Genomic DNA, 18,443 nt, shown 5'->3' with positions numbered 1-18,443 from the left:
ACACTTTACACGTTTACACACTTTACAAATTTACACATTTTACACGTTTACACACTACACGTTTACACACAATACATGTTTACACACTTTACAAATTTACACACTTTACAAGTTTACACACTTTACACGTTTACACAATTTACACATTTACGCACTTTACACGTTTACACACTTTACAAATTTACAAACTTTACAAATTTACACACTTTACACATTTACACACTACACGTTTACACACTTTACACACTTTAGACGTTTACACAATTTACACATTTACGCACTTTACACGTTTACACACTTTACATGTTTACACACTACACGTTTACACACTTTACACGTCTACACACTTTTCAAATTTACACACTTTACATGTTTACACACTTTACAAATTTACACACTTTACATGTTTACACACTTTTCAAATTTACACACTTTACACGTTTACACACTTTACACATTTACACACTACACGTTTACACACTTTACACACTTTAGACGTTTACACAATTTACACATTTACGCACTTTACACGTTTACGCACTTTACACGTTTACACACTTTACAAGTTTACACACTTTACACCTTTACACACTTTTCAAATTTACACACTTTACATGTTTACACACTTTTCAAATTTACACACTTTACATGTTTCCACACTTTACAAATTTACACACTTTACATGTTTACACACTTTACAAATTTACACACTTTACACGTTTACACACTACACATTTACACACTTTACACGTTTACGCACTTTACAGGTTTACACACAAGTTAACAGACTTTACAAATTTGCACACTTCACACAGATTAGAAATTTGCACAACATAAACCAATAGAATATTGTAAAATACTCAACTATTTACATGTTTTATAAACATTCCAGTCTTTGCCACAGTTGATGTAATATGTACAATTTATGTAAAGTTTTTACACGAATATGAGTTCACACACTGCCCAAGCGGTAAATGAACGAATTATAAATGATTATAGGTTGAATTAATTTCCAAATTGAATTTTGAACATTTTATGTAAAGTTTTCATAGACATTTGAGAGTTTACGTACTGTACGTAATGAACGATTTACGCAACTTGAGCAGGTGTGAATGACGAACACTCTTCAGTTTACTGTATGTTTTTGTGAACGTTTGAGAGTTTAATATACTGTACAGATGTTAATGAGTGATTTATGTAACTTTAGCACACAGAATTTACCATATGTGTATTTTTCAGAATTTTTACAAACATTTTAAAGTTTACATAAGCTATAAATGAAAGTAAAGAATTTCTGCGACGAGCAGAATACATTCTCAAATTTTATGAGAGTAAATGTATGAACAATGGTACATATAGGAGTGCCTGGATTTTATGTATGTGGTTTACAGTCGCTCTTTCGCCCTATTGGTTTGTTTGACTTGCACACTTCTGGCTCAACCAATGGCATACTTTGTAGGCGGAGCTATTAGTTTGTATAGTCAAGTGTCGAGTTTGAGAAGCTACTGGCATTTCTCTTCATCCTAACAACATTTATGGTATTTCTGTCTTTGCGCTTTCTGTGAAATGCAAAATTAGTTAGATTTCCACTCATTAATGAATATCCTGGAGCTCTTTTAAGTGAGGATGATGAGAGTAAGACTGAGGGAGAAAAGGCTTTGTGGAGACTGTGAGATCTGACAGAGGCCTTTATGTAAGCCTGTACTGAGGATTACCAAGCATTAGTGTAAGACATGACAATGGAGCTTTCTCATTCTCTCTCTCTCACTCTCTCTCTCTCTCTGTGTGTGTGTGACTGTGAGGTTACGTCATGTCTGATATCCCACAAAGCTCACAAAGATTTTAACTGGCTTGATTCATATCATCCGTCAGTGCTTATTTTGTCTTTTCGACTACTCTCTGCGCAGCACAAAGAAGACACCATATTTTTTCAGAAGGGTACACTGTATTTAAGATTTTCACATTAGTGGATTTTTTCACAGCGGATGCCCTTCCAGCTGCAACCCATTACTGGGAAACACCCATACACTCCCATTCACGTACATATACTTCAGACAATTTAGCTTATTCTATTCCCGTATAGCGCATGTGTTTGGACTGTGGGGGAAACCGGAGCACCTGGAGGAAACACACGCCAACACGGGGAGGCGATCATGTGGCCCACTGCGCCACCGTGATGCATATTATATTATATTATATTATATTATATTATAAAACTAAATACTAAATAACAAATAAATAAATAAATAAAAATACATAATAAAATAATAATAAATATAATAATAATAATAATAATAATAATAATAATAATAATAATAAAATAATAATAAATATAATAATAATAATAATAATAATAATAATAAATATAATAATAATAATAATAATAATAATAATAATAATAAATATAATAAATATAATAATAATAATAATAATAATAATAATAAAAATAATGATGTTTAAATCACAATAAATCTTTAGAACAGAAATAATGAATCTGTAAAAGTAAATGTGATGTAGTAAACAGTCTAACTTCAGAAATGCAGCTTTAGTATATTGTTCTCACAAATGGTTTTAATTTCGAGATGCTAATTAAAGAGAGAGCTTCTTCAGCAGCCATCACATCAGAGGAAACGGCTCATTCCTCCATTTTCCTCACAGGACTATTTTTATAGCGTATCGTGGTTCCTCAAACACTCTGTTTGTTCTCAATCATCAGCGATTCAAAGACATGAAAGCTTGCAGGATTTTGACAAGCCCAGAAATCTCATCTGTGGCCACTGAATCAAGGATGACTAATTCACACTGATTTGAGTTGCGTAACGCAGAGAACACGGCTGCGCTTCAGCAGATAGTCCAGATTCACAGACGAATGTGGACAACACAACACAGTCAGCCACGTGCAGACCTTTACAGCAGCCATCTCAGGCTATGGGAATGTTCGGACTGAATGTTGTGATTGGATGAACTTTGTTTGGTCCTACGCCTTCCACAGCATATTAAACACATATAAATACATTTAATGGCTGCTATCAGGATGCAAGAGACTTTCAACCAGCATAACACAAATAGTTTCTGAATACTTTTGCACCTTTAAGCTTGTGCGATCCAAAATGTGATCTTAGAAGATACATCATACACTCAGCGTAAAGAGGCACCATGCGTGACAGGGGTTGCGTCTATAAAAAATGCCATGCATTGCCAATGGCTGACAGACGTTAGCTTTGTTTCCATCCAAAGACATTTTTTGGAGGCGTGAGACACTTTTTGGAGTCCTGGACAGTTTTGAGAGATAATAATAACAAACCGCTGAAATCGGGAGCTTATATAGATGTAATCGAGTGTCTTAACTCTTGCTAATATGTAAAATATAATATACATCTAGCCAGTTGTTCTCGCTGAATAAAGCTTGCCTAATTTGTTCTTAAAGGTGCAGGAGGTAAGTTTGACAACCAGTGGTTGAACTAAGTATTGCAATCCTGGATCAAAACAGAGGCAGAGTGCAGGTTACCAGATTGAGGACACAAACATGAGCGAGTCTGACTACCATACCTAAATATTGATTTAAAGTCTAAACTGTGTTATAAATAAAAGCAGCGGCACCTGATAGAGGGAATATTCTCCATATTAATGGAGTTTTTGACCTAATCAACACCTGATATTGATATATTAGAAACAGCTTCTATTACTCACAGATGAACAACAGAACACTGACAATGATGAGCTCAGGTACAGCTCATGTGCTTTATTCAGTGTTAAATGCTTTATATTTGATATTATATAGACCATGAAATAAAAGAAAACAATAAACATTAGTCAACACGATGCTGATCTGAACTCCTCCTTATTTATTAGTTGGAGCAGTTATGATAGGATCTCCCATAGAAAGAATGCTATAAAATACATTCAATATTGATTTTCTTTTCTCTTGTCCACAACATAACTCATTTTATATATTAATCTACATAATACATATCGTAAAGCATGCCATGTTGTTTAAAGCATCAGTGTTCCGTGTCTGAGATGTTACTGTTACTTAATGCTGAGTTAACCTTCACTGATTGAGAGCTTTCCTTTGAGATACTGCTTTTAGTATTCTCTGTTGGGTCAGTCGACGATCAAGAAGAGAGCGATTTGCACTCTACAGGATTGAGCTGTTATAATAATCCTGGAAACGTCTGTTTCTGCTGAAGCCTGTCACAGAACATACTGTACGAGCCACCTGAGCCAAATATGTGCATATTTAATTCGCTTGAAAGCTTAGTCATGCATAAATTGGCGTCTGAGTTCAAATGACCAGCTGCGATTAGACATGAACACCAGCTTTCCTGACTGAGTTCTCAGATGTTGGATGAAGTGAGCCACTTGTCACAGTATCTGAACACTGCAGTAATGTTTAAGTAATATCCAGATATGGAACGTCTGATTCAGTACACTATAAACTAATCTTGCTGCCTTAAATGTTAGAGTTGAATCAGATCAACTTACATCAATCAAACTGAGTAAAAATGAAGTCAGCTTAAAAATGGTGCTCCTTGTGTTGATGTTGAAATATGATTTATTTACTAAAATACCTTAAAGCAACATAAAGATTCAGTTGTCGACCTTTTGTCCTTATTAGTTTTACACCATTATTAAAGAATCACGCAGGAACATTGTGTGCATATATTTGCTCATTTTGATTTGATGGCTTTGTTTTGTGTTTAGGTTGTGAATGTTGGTTTGTTTTGCCTTTTCTTTTATTTGGTGTTTTTGGATTGGTGTTTCTTTTTCTGTTCTGTTGTTTGGCTTACACCTTTTCTTTTCGTCTATAATGTTTGAGTCGATTGCTTTGATTTTTGTGCTTTGGCTTTGTTTAGTTTGTTTTCTGTTATATGTTCCGTCGTTGTGTGTGTGTGTGTGTGCGTGTGTGCGTGCGTGCGTGCATGCGTGCGTGTGTGCGTGCGTGTGTGTGTTTTCTTTCTGCCGTGGATCAATGTCTTGTTTTGACTTCAGTATTTTATTGTGAGGGGTTTTTCGCCTTGTTTATTTGACTTTTATCTTTTTTTCAAGTTTTCAGACATCTTTTATTTGTTTGTTTGTTTGTTTTGTGTGCTATTTTCTTCAGTTATGCTTTCTTTTTATTGTTTTATTTAGAAACTCTAGAAGGAACATTAACGTTTATATTATTTGCATTTAGTGTTTTTTTAAATGTTTATATAGTTTTTTTTAGTAGTGGTGTGTTTTGTTGTCTGTACTTTCTTTCTTTCTTTCTTTCTTAGAGTTGAAATTCTCTGGTTATTAACACGGGGAGGGGGACTTTTATTATGAAAGGCCTGAGTTTTACTCTGTTGAATACCCCTGTCTGGTAGACATGGCTGCTATTCCTCTTTCTTTCTTAAGGCAGAATTAGGTTAAAGACACAGAGTTGCAGGGGAGGATACACTGACAGCTGCCTCCTTCTGCATGAGTAAAGATCATTTACAGTAAAGATGACTGTGAGTGTGATGAATGTGACAGAACGTCTCCAGAATATTCTCAAGTTCACTGCAATGATCTTTTTTACACTAGCATTGACAACATGACAGAAACACTGAAGCTAATATAACAAAACAACAACAACAAATTCTCAATAATAAAATACTAATTATTTAATCCGTTCTCCTTCGGCTTAGTCCTTTTATTCATCAGGGGTCGCCACAGCAGAAAAATTAAATAAACAAAAATAAATAAATAAATAAAAACATAAAACAAAATAAATTAATAAAAAAATGTCAAATAAAAACATAAAAATAAATAAATAAATAAATAAATAAATGAATAAAATAACAAAAAAATAAAATAAATAAATAAAAATATAAAACAAAAATAAATAAACAAATAAAAGAATAAAACAAAATAAATAAAAAATAAACAAATAAAAGAATTAAACAAAATAAATAATAAATAAATAAAGTTACATAAAACTAAGTAAAAAATAAAAAAATTAAAAAATTAAAATCACAAAACAAAATAAAAAATAAAATAAATAGATAATAAATATATAAACAAACATAAAACTAAGTAAAAATAAATAAAACAAATAAATAAAAACATCAAATAAATAAAGATAAAATAAATAAATAATAAACAAACATAATACTAAGTAAAAAAAATAAATAAACGAAAACATAAAACAAAATAAAAACGAATTAAAATAAATAAATAAATAAAGACAAAACTGAATTTAAAATAAATAAATAATAAGTAAATAAATAAATAACAAGTAAATAAATAAATAATAAGTAAATAAATAAAAAAATAAAATAAATAAATAAACAAAATAAAACTTAATAAATAAATAATTAATTAATTAATTAAAACATAGATATTAATAAAAATATATCAATAAATAAATATAAGCATAAAACTAAATAAATAAATAAAACACAAAAATAAAATAAAAATTAATTAAATAAAAATAAATAAATAAACAAATAAATAAATGCATTTTTTCCCCACAAAAAATTCTGACACTTTCAAATCAGATCTGATATCTGAATATCTGACCTGAATCTGAACACACTCACACACACACACACATACACACACACACACATGCGTATATGAATTCTAAGGCACCACAAAACAAGGCCGACTCATGTTATGAAGCAGTGCCTTCATGCTGTCTCTCTCGCTCTAAATTGAAGTAGAAAGTTGTCAGAAATGACGAAGACACATTCAGCTTTCATGAAGCAAACAGCAGAGAAACACATGCGGAACACTGTAAATCCAGCACCAGTGAAGCGTCTCTAGACTGAAGGTGCGAGGACAGAAAATAAAGAGGGTTTGTTGAGTGACAGTGAAATAGGATGAATTGACAGTGTGACGTGAGGTTTCATCACACTGATGGGAAGAACATATAAAAAGCCTTCACACATGTGTTTGGAGATCTGTGTTGGTTTGCCCCCGGCAGGCATCATTGTGGATGGGGGTTTCACCAAACGGGTCTTGACATGAACAAAATAAGAGCTTGTTTTGTAAAAGAAGGTCGGCTGGAGCTTTAAAGCAGGCTGTTATTTGTGCATGACTGCTTCACCAACACGGCCTTCTTCATCAAAGCCACGTGGAAAGATTGGTTCATTCTGGGATTTAAAATAAACAAATAACCCGTGTGTTTGTTTTTGTTTTGTTTTGTTAGAAATAAAAATCCCCAGTGTTTTGTGTTGTGTTGTGTTTTGCTGTAAATAAATACCCCTGTGTTTGGGGTTTTGTTTTGTTTTAATTAAATACCCCTGTGTTTGGGGTTTTGTTTTGTTTTTCTTTTTCTATTTTTGTTTGTTTTAATTAAATACCCCTGTGTTTGGGGTTTTGTTTTGTTTTTCTTTTTCTATTTTTGTTTGTTTTAAATAAATGCCCCTGTGTTTGCGATTTGGAACACAGAGTTTACACTGACGGCCATTAAAGGAGCCCCCTATGTTTTTGAGCTGTATTATTATTATTATTATTTTTATTTTTTTTTTTTCATATTTTTGACAACGTTTGTGAAGCAAAACAGCAATTTTAAAGTAGTGTGGGGAGTTTAGTGGTGTTTGATTTGAATTTAGCCTCTAAAACAACATCTAACACTACTAAACTACTTTTACATGTGGATTGCTGTAGCAAAGTAATACCTTACCACTCTGATGGGTATCCTTGTTGCAAATTAATGAATAACTGTTGCTCAGTATTAAAATCTGTCAGCATATATAGAAACTAGAGTGTTTAAGCTTTCAGATGATATATAGTTTGTCATGATTGCTTTATGTATAGATGAAAATATTATGGTATTAATATGTAACTGTAAATGTCCCCACAGGTTGTAGGGTGATATTAGATGTGTTTTAAACTGTTACACTTCATACATCACAAACACTGTGGCACAATATGCATTCAGAGGTCTTAGACTTTTCCAACGACGTACAGCTTGTCATGATTAGATGTCCAAACACATGTGCTATAGGTCAATTGACTAAACTAAACTGGCCGAAGTGTGTGTGAATGTGAGAGTTTATGGGTGTTTCCCAGTACCAAGTTGCAGCTGGAAGGGCATCCGCCATGTAAAACACATGCTGGATTAGTTGGCGGTTCATTCCACTGTGGAGACCCCTGATGAATAAAGAGACAAAGCAGAAGGAAAATGAATGAATGAATTATTATTATCATCGTTGTTGTTATCATCATCATCATTATAATTATTATTTTATTATTATTATCATAATTATTATTAGTTGTTGGTGTTGGATATTACGCTACAGAAACCTTGTAATTAACTACAGCACATTTTCTGTTTTAGACTTATTTCTCTAGATATTTTTGCTTGAACATTATATTATTTTAAACCACTAAAATGTCAATAAAAGTCACTTTGTTAAACTGTAGAATTGAATTTTCAACATCAGAAGTCAACAGAGCAGAGATCAACATCCCATAATGCAGTTCACCACAATAAATAAACAGTATATGTCAAAATAAATTAAAGTCTTACCCAAAAATTACTGATAATTTACAGAAAATTGATACGAGTATACTGACACCTAGTGGTGTGGATGAATCGTCATGCAGAACTGTGAGTGAGCTCGCCATAGTTATTTCATTAGTAGTTTAGTAGATTCTCTTCCTCCACTTGTTTGCCCTCCAGCACTTTTCTTACTAGGTCAGTAAGTGCTGGACTGTGGATGTAGTGAATGTGACATGTGCAGATGTCGAGGGGTCGTGACCTGTGTAGGGTGTGATGTGTGGAGACGGAGCCTGCGGCTGATGGAGGACGCTCAGCAGATTCACACATTGACCAGCAGCGTTTGCTGGACAGACTGAGGTGAACTGAGGGAGTCTGAATGTGTCGCTGTGTTAACGCAAACTCACCGCGGGTTTCTGTCAGGAGGAACTTTCTGGAAGAGGTCAGCTGTCAGAACCTGTTTGACTGGATACTGGCTTTCTGTATTTATTTACTGAAGGGTTGTGTTCAATAAAAAAATAAAATAAAATAATAAAATAAAATAAAATAAAATAATAATAATAATAACACTAAAAATAATGATAATAATAATAGTTATAATAATAATAATAACACTAAAAATAATAATAATAATAATAATAAACGTATTTTTTAAACACTGATTCAGTAAGTCACTCTTTATAATCTGGAAATTCAAAAGCCACTTAAAAACCACATAATTGTGCCTGACATTATGACCAATACCAATTCATTAACCCGCGGTAATGACAAAGTTATGCTGTTGTTGTGAACTTAACCACTTCACCGTTTCTCGAAAACATTTTGACAAAGTGTTGAGAAGGTCTGGATACTGAACGAGCAGAAACGGACAGATCTGGGCCCGGGGACTTGACAGAAACACTACAGATCTTATTAGTCTTTGTGTGAATAGCCGCAGGCCTGATAGTGGTTTTTAACATCAGGTTTAGTCATCATTTATTTGCTTTTCCACCGTTGACATCAGATTGTGAAAGCAGCGTGCACTCATTAGCGAAGCGTTAATCGAGATGTGACATGTTTGTGAGTTTGACTGAACATCACTGATGTATGTGTTTAAAAACTAAAGCCCTAATGACCTCCAAACACATTCATTCATGTGAAAAATCAATAATTATTATTATGTTCATAATTTTGACACCTACAACAGTCTTAATATTTTAAGAACACTTGAGTGACTTGTATATATGTTTTGTTACTATTTCTTGAGCAAATCCCTGCTGAAAAATCCAGCTTAAACCAGCCTAGGCTGATTGGCTGGTTTTAGCTGGTTGACCAGCCTGGTTTTAGAGGGGTTTTGGCCATGGCCTTAGCTGGTCAGGCTTGAAAATGACCAGCTAAAACCAGCTTGACCAGCCTAGCCAGGCTGGGAGCCCAGCCAAAACCAGCTATGTCCAGCTTAAACCAGTCTCCAGTGGTCATTTTCCAGCCTGACCAGATAAGACCAGGCTGGAAATGTCCGGAAACCAGCCTGGAAGTGGCCAAAACCCCTCTAAAACCAGCCTGGTCAACCAGCTAAAACCAGCCAACCAGCCTAGGCTGGTTTAAGCTGTTTTTTTCAGTAGGGATTGCTTGGAGATCAGCTTGTTTATATGTTAAAGGTCAAAATTGAGGATGTAAAGCTGTTAAAAATAATGATTTTGGGCAAATAAAAATGTTTGAATAACAATATAAGGGCTCTCACTCTAGTGTAGACTACACTGTGAAAATGCTGGGTTTGGATTTGTGTAGGGGCAACATAAAGAAATTAAGTTAGCTTATCAGCTTTTCTACAAATTTAAGTGGATTAAAGATGAAACACTGAAGTTGTCATTAAAAAAACCTCAAGAATTGTGTTGTTTCAGCTCATTTTAAATAAGTAGTTTGAGTGTAAGAGCATCGAGGAGGAACAATTCCACATCTGAACTAAACTAGCAGTATCATCCCTCATCACTCGCTCTGTACAGGAGAAAAAAAGAGTCAAGTTTTTACTAAATCCATCCTCAGGGCTCTTCAACAATCTCAAGTTTCTCTTTTTCTTCATCTGCATCTCCTTTCCTCCTCCTCAAACTCCCTCCTTCCCTCCCTCCGTCTGCTGTCTCGCTTTCTCTTATTTCTCGCCCACCACACCGCCGAGTTTGTCCAAGCAAATTTCACAAACGGCCGCAGCGGGGCGTCTCGAGCGCAAAAACACACACACTCACACATTATGTGGAGTCACGAGGATCTGGAAAACTCTTGCCGCACAGCTTGTACTCAGAATGAGGCGTTTACCGCCTTCCCGAGGCTGTCTTACTTCACTTCCTGTTTATTTTTAGCATTTAGCACTATAGTTAGCTGCGTTTAATGATAATGCTTCAGCCTGCTTGTCTCTTCAAACGCTGGCCTGTTGCTAAGAATGAGTCCGTCTGATTGGTTGTTTTAAGGGTTGAGACACTGCAGACACAAACACTTCTCATCAGCTGACAGTTTTGAGATTTTAGCTTTTTAAGCGTTGAAAGAACAGCATCAGCAGATATTAAGCAGACAGTCGACTAATACTCTAATGGACCATCAAAATAAAGTGTTGCCATATATTTTTCACTATACTATATTGTCTGTAACAGCACAGTTTTATTCACATCTGTGTTTTTAAGGTTTTTACAGAGGGACATGTTTACACAAAAGTCCCTAATTATAGGACATTCTACCAGAAATGTACATTCTTACTTATTAAAAATGTGACAGGGCCTGACTTAAGCTTGTTGTTCTCAAAATACTCATACAAAACCGGCATAAGATCATACAATTCAATGACAGAACTCATCCTTGATCTCCATCAAATGATGTCAAGTGGAGTCATCAAGAGAGAAAGGGCTCTATTTTAACAATCTAAGCTCAAAGTCTAAAGCGCATGGCGCTAAAGCATTAAGGACGTGTCTACATCCATTCTTACTGTTAAGGATGGATAAATTCCCTCTGCGCCCCGGTGCATGGTCTAACAGGGTTGAGCTCATTCTCTTCATGAGTTCTGGGTGTGTTTTGAGCATAACGTTCATTAAACCAATCAGAGTCTCGTCTCTCATTCCTTTAAGAGTCGGTTGTGTCGCTCCATGGCTCATTTGTTATTTACATGGCGACTTTGTAAGTGTAAAAACTGAACGCTTCACTAGCGAGAAAACAGTTAAACAGAGCATCTGCAGCGCCAGGATAAAGAACCAGCCTCCTCCATTCAGCCTCTTTACTTTCTCTTTACTTTACTTTTACTCTTTACTCCTTTACTTTGGTGGAGTAAGGAAACGGTGGAGACTCACTCCACTGAACACATCCATCAGCCCACATGTTTAATTTACTTTGTTAAGCGAAAAGATTTGATCAAAACTATTCCTAAATTCAGTTCTAATCTCCAGCAGAGGAATAAATGATCAATAATAATGAAGTGTGGTCAAAACACTGAGTTATATCCAAACACACGTCCTGTTCTGATGACCCATATGCTGATGCAGACGTCTCCAAAACCCCACAGCTGGACAAATCTACACTTGTGTTTAATATAAATCTGCAGATAATCAATAATCCTGCTGATAATAATCACATTATACAGATGCAGATGGTCATCAATAAACGGAGGTGAAGAAGGCCTGGAGGCAGTGCTGTTTATATTGATGTAGAAAATCATCATTTCTGGATCATTTTAATCCTTTAATTATGTGTGATATGTGTGTATTTCTGTACATCCTGTGTGTATTCAGCAGTGTGTAAGTGTCTGGACTCACACAGATGCATAATTGACACACTCCGCGGACTTTAGAGCAGCTTTTACTTGGTGTATGGTGCTGTTGGTCTATTTCAGTTCCTCGGGATAGCGACGCTCCAACAATGCGCCTTAACACACCTCCTTTATAGACCAGCACACACATGAGTCCACAGAGTGCGCAGATAGATTTACTATTTAAACAAGGAGACGCAAAATGTGAAAATTGCAGTTGCGCTGGTCTGAAAATAGCAACACATCACACCAAACATATCTTGCACCTTATTGCGCCGAGTGTATGATAGAGCCCTAAGAAAGAAAGAAAGAGAACCGAGTGAGGAATAAAGTAAGAAAGTGCCTCATTTGCATATTTTAACACACCATTTTACAAAAATTGTAATGCAAAAGCATTTTTATGTACTGTAATCAATCTGCTGTGGAAGTATGCTGTATCACTATCAGTGACTGTTTCCCTATATTAACCTGTGGTGTAACACCTGAAGACTCACTGAATCAGCTGAATTCGACATATGAAAACAAGCCACGTTGTGTTTCCAGATGCAGCACTGAAAATGGCAGCTTATACCCGTCTGCTGTATGTTTAATGTGTAAAGCGTAACACTTCAGCGCTAATAAATGCTGTGTGTTTGCTAATGCAGACGGTTCTGTTGTGAAGCGTCAGAAATTCTCCTGCATTGCCCTGCAGTCCTTTGAAAGGTTGCTAAGCAACTAGTTGTGCGGTTGTGTTATCAATCACTGATGAGCGAGGGAGCAGGAGACGCCGGAGATGACCTGACAGAGAGCCGGAGTGTGTGTTTGTGCAGGAAGAGGGAATTTAACACTTGATCACTGCGGACGGTCCTCGTGAGCATCACTCTGTGTGCTGCTTTAGATTTGAGCCTCTAACAAGTCTGAAAGAAAAAGAGGAGGAACTGAAATGAATCATGCGGCACGGTGGCTCAGTGGGTAGTGCTGTCCCCTCACAGTAAGAAGGTCGCAGGTTCGAGCCTCAGCTGGGTCAGTTGGTGTTTCTGTGTGGAGTTTGCATGTTCTCCCCGTGTTGGTGTGGGTTTCTTCCGGGTGCTCCGGTTTCCTCCACAGTCCAAACACATGCGCTATAGGGGAATTGATCAACTAAACTGGCCGTAGTGTATGTGTGTGGGTGTGGGGTGTGTGTGTGTGTAAATGAGTGTGTATTGGTGTTTCCCAGTACTGGGTTGCAGCTGGACAGGCATCCGCTGTGTAAAACATATGCTGGAATAGTTGGCGGTTCATTCCGCTGTGGCGACCCCTGATAAATGAGGGATTAAGTTGATGGAAGATGACTATATGTCTTCAGATATACCCCGATCTGATATGAGTGTACGTGAGGTGTGTAATACAGTATTAGCCGAGTCTCTCCAGGCTCCGCTCTGCTCCGAGACTCAGGATGATGATTCACTCCGAGTGACTCATTCAGCTGGAACATTCCGGTGAATTCTGGCATGAAGGAGCAATGTGCCCAACAGGTTTACAACACTGATCTGGGATCCACTGGGCTTTATATTTAGAGTCACGGTGACAAAAGATAGCATAGAGGAGGCTTGCTCTTTATTTCTTTCCTTTTTTTGAGTCGGTCACGTCTCAATCCATTACTGTGTCACTGATGTTACACCTCATCCTTTAGCTTTTCAATCAAGCATTCTGCTACTGCATTCACATCTGCTCCCTTTATGAAGTAAAATGGAAGATATTTGCTCCTCGGTGAGCTTGTTTATCATTGGTCACACTGTAAAAGGAAAGTTCTGCGAATGTTTTATGCTGTAATCTTGGGTAATACACACAGAGATGCAGACAAACAAGACCTCATTGTTCTTTGCTTTAATGCATTTTTTCTGCTCATCAAAGGGTTGTGCTTTCAAAGTCTACCCATAATGCATTGCCACATTCATTCCACCCCCACTCTTCACATTATTATCCAGGACTATTTGGTATTTGGAGTGTATTTGTTTTAGTCCAACTGGTTGGAACACAGTGTTCTCAGTTGAAGACGAAGCTTGTCGTCTAAAGCTACGGTCACACCGGGCTTTGTGTGTGCGAAATTCTGTCGTGCTGCGCTGCGAAAAGGGGCGGGATTAAACAAGCTTATTAGACATTTTAAAAAGCCAGCGATCGCTCCATGTTTTAAATTTCTGTCCAGAGAGGTCCTGTTTTGATCCTCGATTGGTCCCATGCAGCCAAGTGATGCGATTTCGCAGGTTAGAGTTCACCAAGCTTGAACTTTGCACCGCAGCAACATGCGAAGCTTGACGCATGACCCCGCGTTTCCGGTCTGACGCATTCGCGTGCGTATGAATGGAAGTCTATGGGAAGAAAAGTCAAGTGTGACCGCACCTTAATATACATTCACCGGCCACTATATTAGGTACACCTGTCCAACTGCTCGTTAACACAAATTTCTAATCAGCCAATCACATGGCTCAACAAGCACTTAACAAGCATCGCATATCACATTTTTTTCCTCAGTATCCTGCAGTCATAGTTGGTTGTTCGGTTGTTTGTTGTTTGGTTAGTTTAGTTTGGGTGGGATTGCTGAATAGTTGGTTTGGTTTTGTTGGTTTATTTTTTGTGATGGTGGATTGTTATCATTTGTGTTGTTTGGTTTGGTTAGTTTATTTTTGTTTTGGATCTTTGTTTTGGTTGGTGTTTTTTGGTTAGTTGCTTTAGTTTGTTTTGGATGGCTAAATGTTTGGTTTATTTTGTGTATTGGTTGTTTGATTGGCTGGTTGGTTTAGGTTGGAAACTCTGAATAATTGGCTTGTTTTTTTGTGCTGGCTGTTTTTATTGATGTTGTTTGGTCAGAATGGATTATGGTTTGGTTTGGTTGGTTTATTTTTGTTTTGGATCTTTGTTTTGGTTGGTGTTTTTTGGTTAGTTGCTTTAGTTTGTTTTGGATGGCTAAATGTTTGGTTTATTTTTTGTATTGGTTGTTTGATTGGCTGGTTGGTTTAGGTTGGAAACTCTGAATAATTGGCTTGTTTTTTTGTGCTGGCTGTTTTTATTGATGTTGTTTGGTCAGAATGGATTATGGTTTGGTTTGGTTGGTTTATTTTTGTGTCGAATGTTTGTTTTGCTTGGTGTTTTTGGTTCGTTACTTTAGTTTGTTTTGGATGGCTAAATGTTTGGTTTATTCTTGTATTGGTTGTTTGGTTAGGTTGGAAAGTGTAAATAGTTGGTCTGGTTGGTTTTGTTTTTTGTGTTGGTTGTTTTTTATTTGATGTTGTTTGGTTGGAACAGATGAATAGTTGGTTTGGTTAGGTTGTTTTTGTGTTGGATCTTTGATTTTGGTTAGTTGGTTTTAGTTTTTTATTTTGGATGGATAAATGTTTGGTTTATTTTAGTTTTTGGGTGGCTGAATGTTATAGTTTAGTTGGTGTTATTTGGCTAGTTGGTTTAGTTTAGTTTGGTTGGAATTCCTGAATAATTGGTTTATTTTTATTTTTTTGTGTTGCTTGTTTTTATTGATGTTGTTTGGTTGGAATTGGTTGGTTTTGGTTTGGTTTATTTTTGTATTGGTTGGTTGTTTGTTTTGATCTGTGTTGTTTGGCTAGTTGGCTTAGTTTGGTTGATCTTTTTGAACAGTTGGCTTGGTTCGATTGGTTTATTTCTTGTGGTGGTTGTTTGCTTTTGTTGTTAGTTGGTTTTGTTTGGTCTGATTGGTTGGTTTGGGGTTTTGTTGTTGTTTGTGTTCGTTAGTTTGGTTCTGTTCGATTGAGTTTTTATTTCACATTTTAATTGCTAACTACATGAAATGTTTGCTTAATGAAAATAAAGCCTAAAACCATAGAATTTGTTTATTTACACTAAAACTCAAACAATTGGTTTGTTGAGACAACATGAAGGAATTAAGTTTCAAATTTAAGTGGATTGAGTCTAACAATTAAGTTGTCCAGAAAACCCCAAGAATTGTGTTTTCAGCTCATTTTAATAAGTAGTTTGAACAGTTGGCAAACTTCATTTTGAGTAATCTGTGTTGAAATCTAACAGGAAACTACTGATGTTTTTTTTTTTTTTATTAAAGTGGTCAGTTTTTTTGTTGTTGGATTCACTATTCTTTTATTTGAATGAATTTATTTTCACGTATACAGCTTAAAAAGTAAATAACAATGAACTCATAGCACTCATACTTTTATCTCCAAGTTCCTCCACACTACCTGTGACACAACATGTGTGAGTTCAATATGGATGTGTTTGAGCGTCAGTGCCGCAGACTCACTGGTCCTCCATAACAATATGGCCGCACAGATGCTTTGCTCAGTTGATGTGGCTTCTTGCAGATCTCTTGCTGTTTTCAAGGACTCGCACAATTTGTAATGCTCATTCAAGAGTGAGGATATCAGCCTCACAATCTGACAAAACCTCTCTGAAATCCACGCCTGAACAATGTGAAGCTGCACCTGCACAGAATAGCCTGAGATTACAGGATTGGGTTTGATTCATTGCTTTAGAGCAGCATCTAATCAGTTTTGACTGTAGGTCGTTTTGCATGAGTATTTTTGGCTTGCCAACACTCATTCACTTGTCTTAATCAGAAATCAGAAGTTTTTGAGGCGATTGCTTTATTCAAAAAAGTATTAACATGAATTCTCCTTCAGTAATGCACTGCAAATGGTAATTTGTTCATTTAAACTTTATTCAGTCAAGTAATTCTAACTTTTATTTTATTATTATTATTATTATTATTATTATTGGCTAATGGGGGAACATTTAGCTTAGCTTAGCATAGATCATTGAATCGGATTAGACCATTAGCATCTCATTCAAAAATGAGCACATAATTATGACAACTGTCCTATTTAAAGCTCGACTCTTCTGTAATTTGCATTACTGTACTAAGACCGATGGAAAATGAACTTTTAACAGAATTAACCTTTACAATCTAAAAAATGCTGGGTCAAATATGCAAAAACTCTTGGGTTAAAAATATAAAATTTAAATGAATTTAAATGTAAAAAATTAAATGTTAATGTTTTATTATATTTATTTAAGCTTTTATTCCGTAAGGGCTAGAAACTGTGACTTTTCTAAAACAAATTGTTTATTATTGTGTATAATGAAATAATTATTGGAAATCAATTATTGGTGTGTGGATGTTTCCTATCCGCTGAATCCGCTGTGTAAAACATAAGCTGGCTAAGTTGGCGGTTCATTCAGCTGTGGCAACCCCCGATTAATAAAGGCACTAAGCTGAAAAAAATTAATGAATGAATAAATGAACAAACCCTATAAGAATAATAAAAGTCATAAAAATATTTTTAGTAAATCAAGTGAAATAATCTTATTTACTCAATAGTTACAGAAAATAATTCGACAGATTAGAAAATATATTATTTTCATTAAAATGCTGTTGGTTTTTCCATTGTCACAATCACCAGTGATCTATTCATACAGATTGATACAATCCCGTCACCATATGGACTACAAATCCTGTCATGCACCACACACACACACACCTGTTCCAGTTCTCCTTTGATTACACACACACAGATGGGAGCTGCTCAAGAACTGATGAACAAGAACTCAAGAACAGCGTCCTTATGTTACACATCTAGTGCTGTTATAGCATTCATTAATCATTTGATGTAGCTTTTATTTTTATTGAATTTGTAAAGTTTTCTTATTTTATAGTTCAGTAGTATCGCTTGTGTTACTGTATAACTTTATATCAGTGTGTTTTTATTGATATATTCCTATTCATAGAGTACATTAGATGTAATAGGCGCAGTGGGTAGCACAATCGGCTCACAGTAAGAAGGTCACTGGTTCAATCCTCAGCTGGATCAGTTGGTGTTTCTGTGTGGAGTTTGCATGTTCTCCCCTTGTTGGCGTGGGTTTCCTCCGAGTGCTCCGGTTTCCCCCACAGTCTAAACAAATGTGTAAAACATATGCTAGATAAGTTGGCGGTTCATTCCGTTGTAGCGACCCCTGATTAATAAAGGGACTAAGCCAAAAAGAATATGAGTGAATGATTAGATGTAGTGTGCTTTAGACAGTAAGCAATCACCTAGTAATCATCTAGCATAAAACAATCTAATGTCCACATATATATATAAATCTGGCATTTATTTCTGCATTAGCATAACATTAGCGCTTTAGCCAAACATTAACACTGATTCAGGATGAAAGCTAGCTCTCCTCTATGCATCTCTGCTCATCCCTGTCAGCTGCAGAGAGTGTGTTTTTAGGAGGCACGGCTCTGGAAAT

At 35.9% G+C, this 18,443-nt stretch overlaps 1 protein-coding gene across 8 annotated transcripts in view; it reads left to right on the top strand.

Moving 5' to 3' along the window:
- The window catches only part of dock3 (dedicator of cytokinesis 3), a 208,627-nt gene that overhangs the window by 92,457 nt on the left and 97,727 nt on the right, over window positions 1–18,443 (top strand). The window lies entirely within an intron of this gene.

The sequence above is a fragment of the Danio aesculapii genome, chromosome 22 (genome assembly GCF_903798145.1).
Source record: "Danio aesculapii chromosome 22, fDanAes4.1, whole genome shotgun sequence".
NCBI lineage: Eukaryota > Metazoa > Chordata > Actinopteri > Cypriniformes > Danionidae > Danio > Danio aesculapii.
Note: the sequence above shows the minus strand (reverse complement) of the source record. Positions and strands in the feature narration are given on the sequence as shown.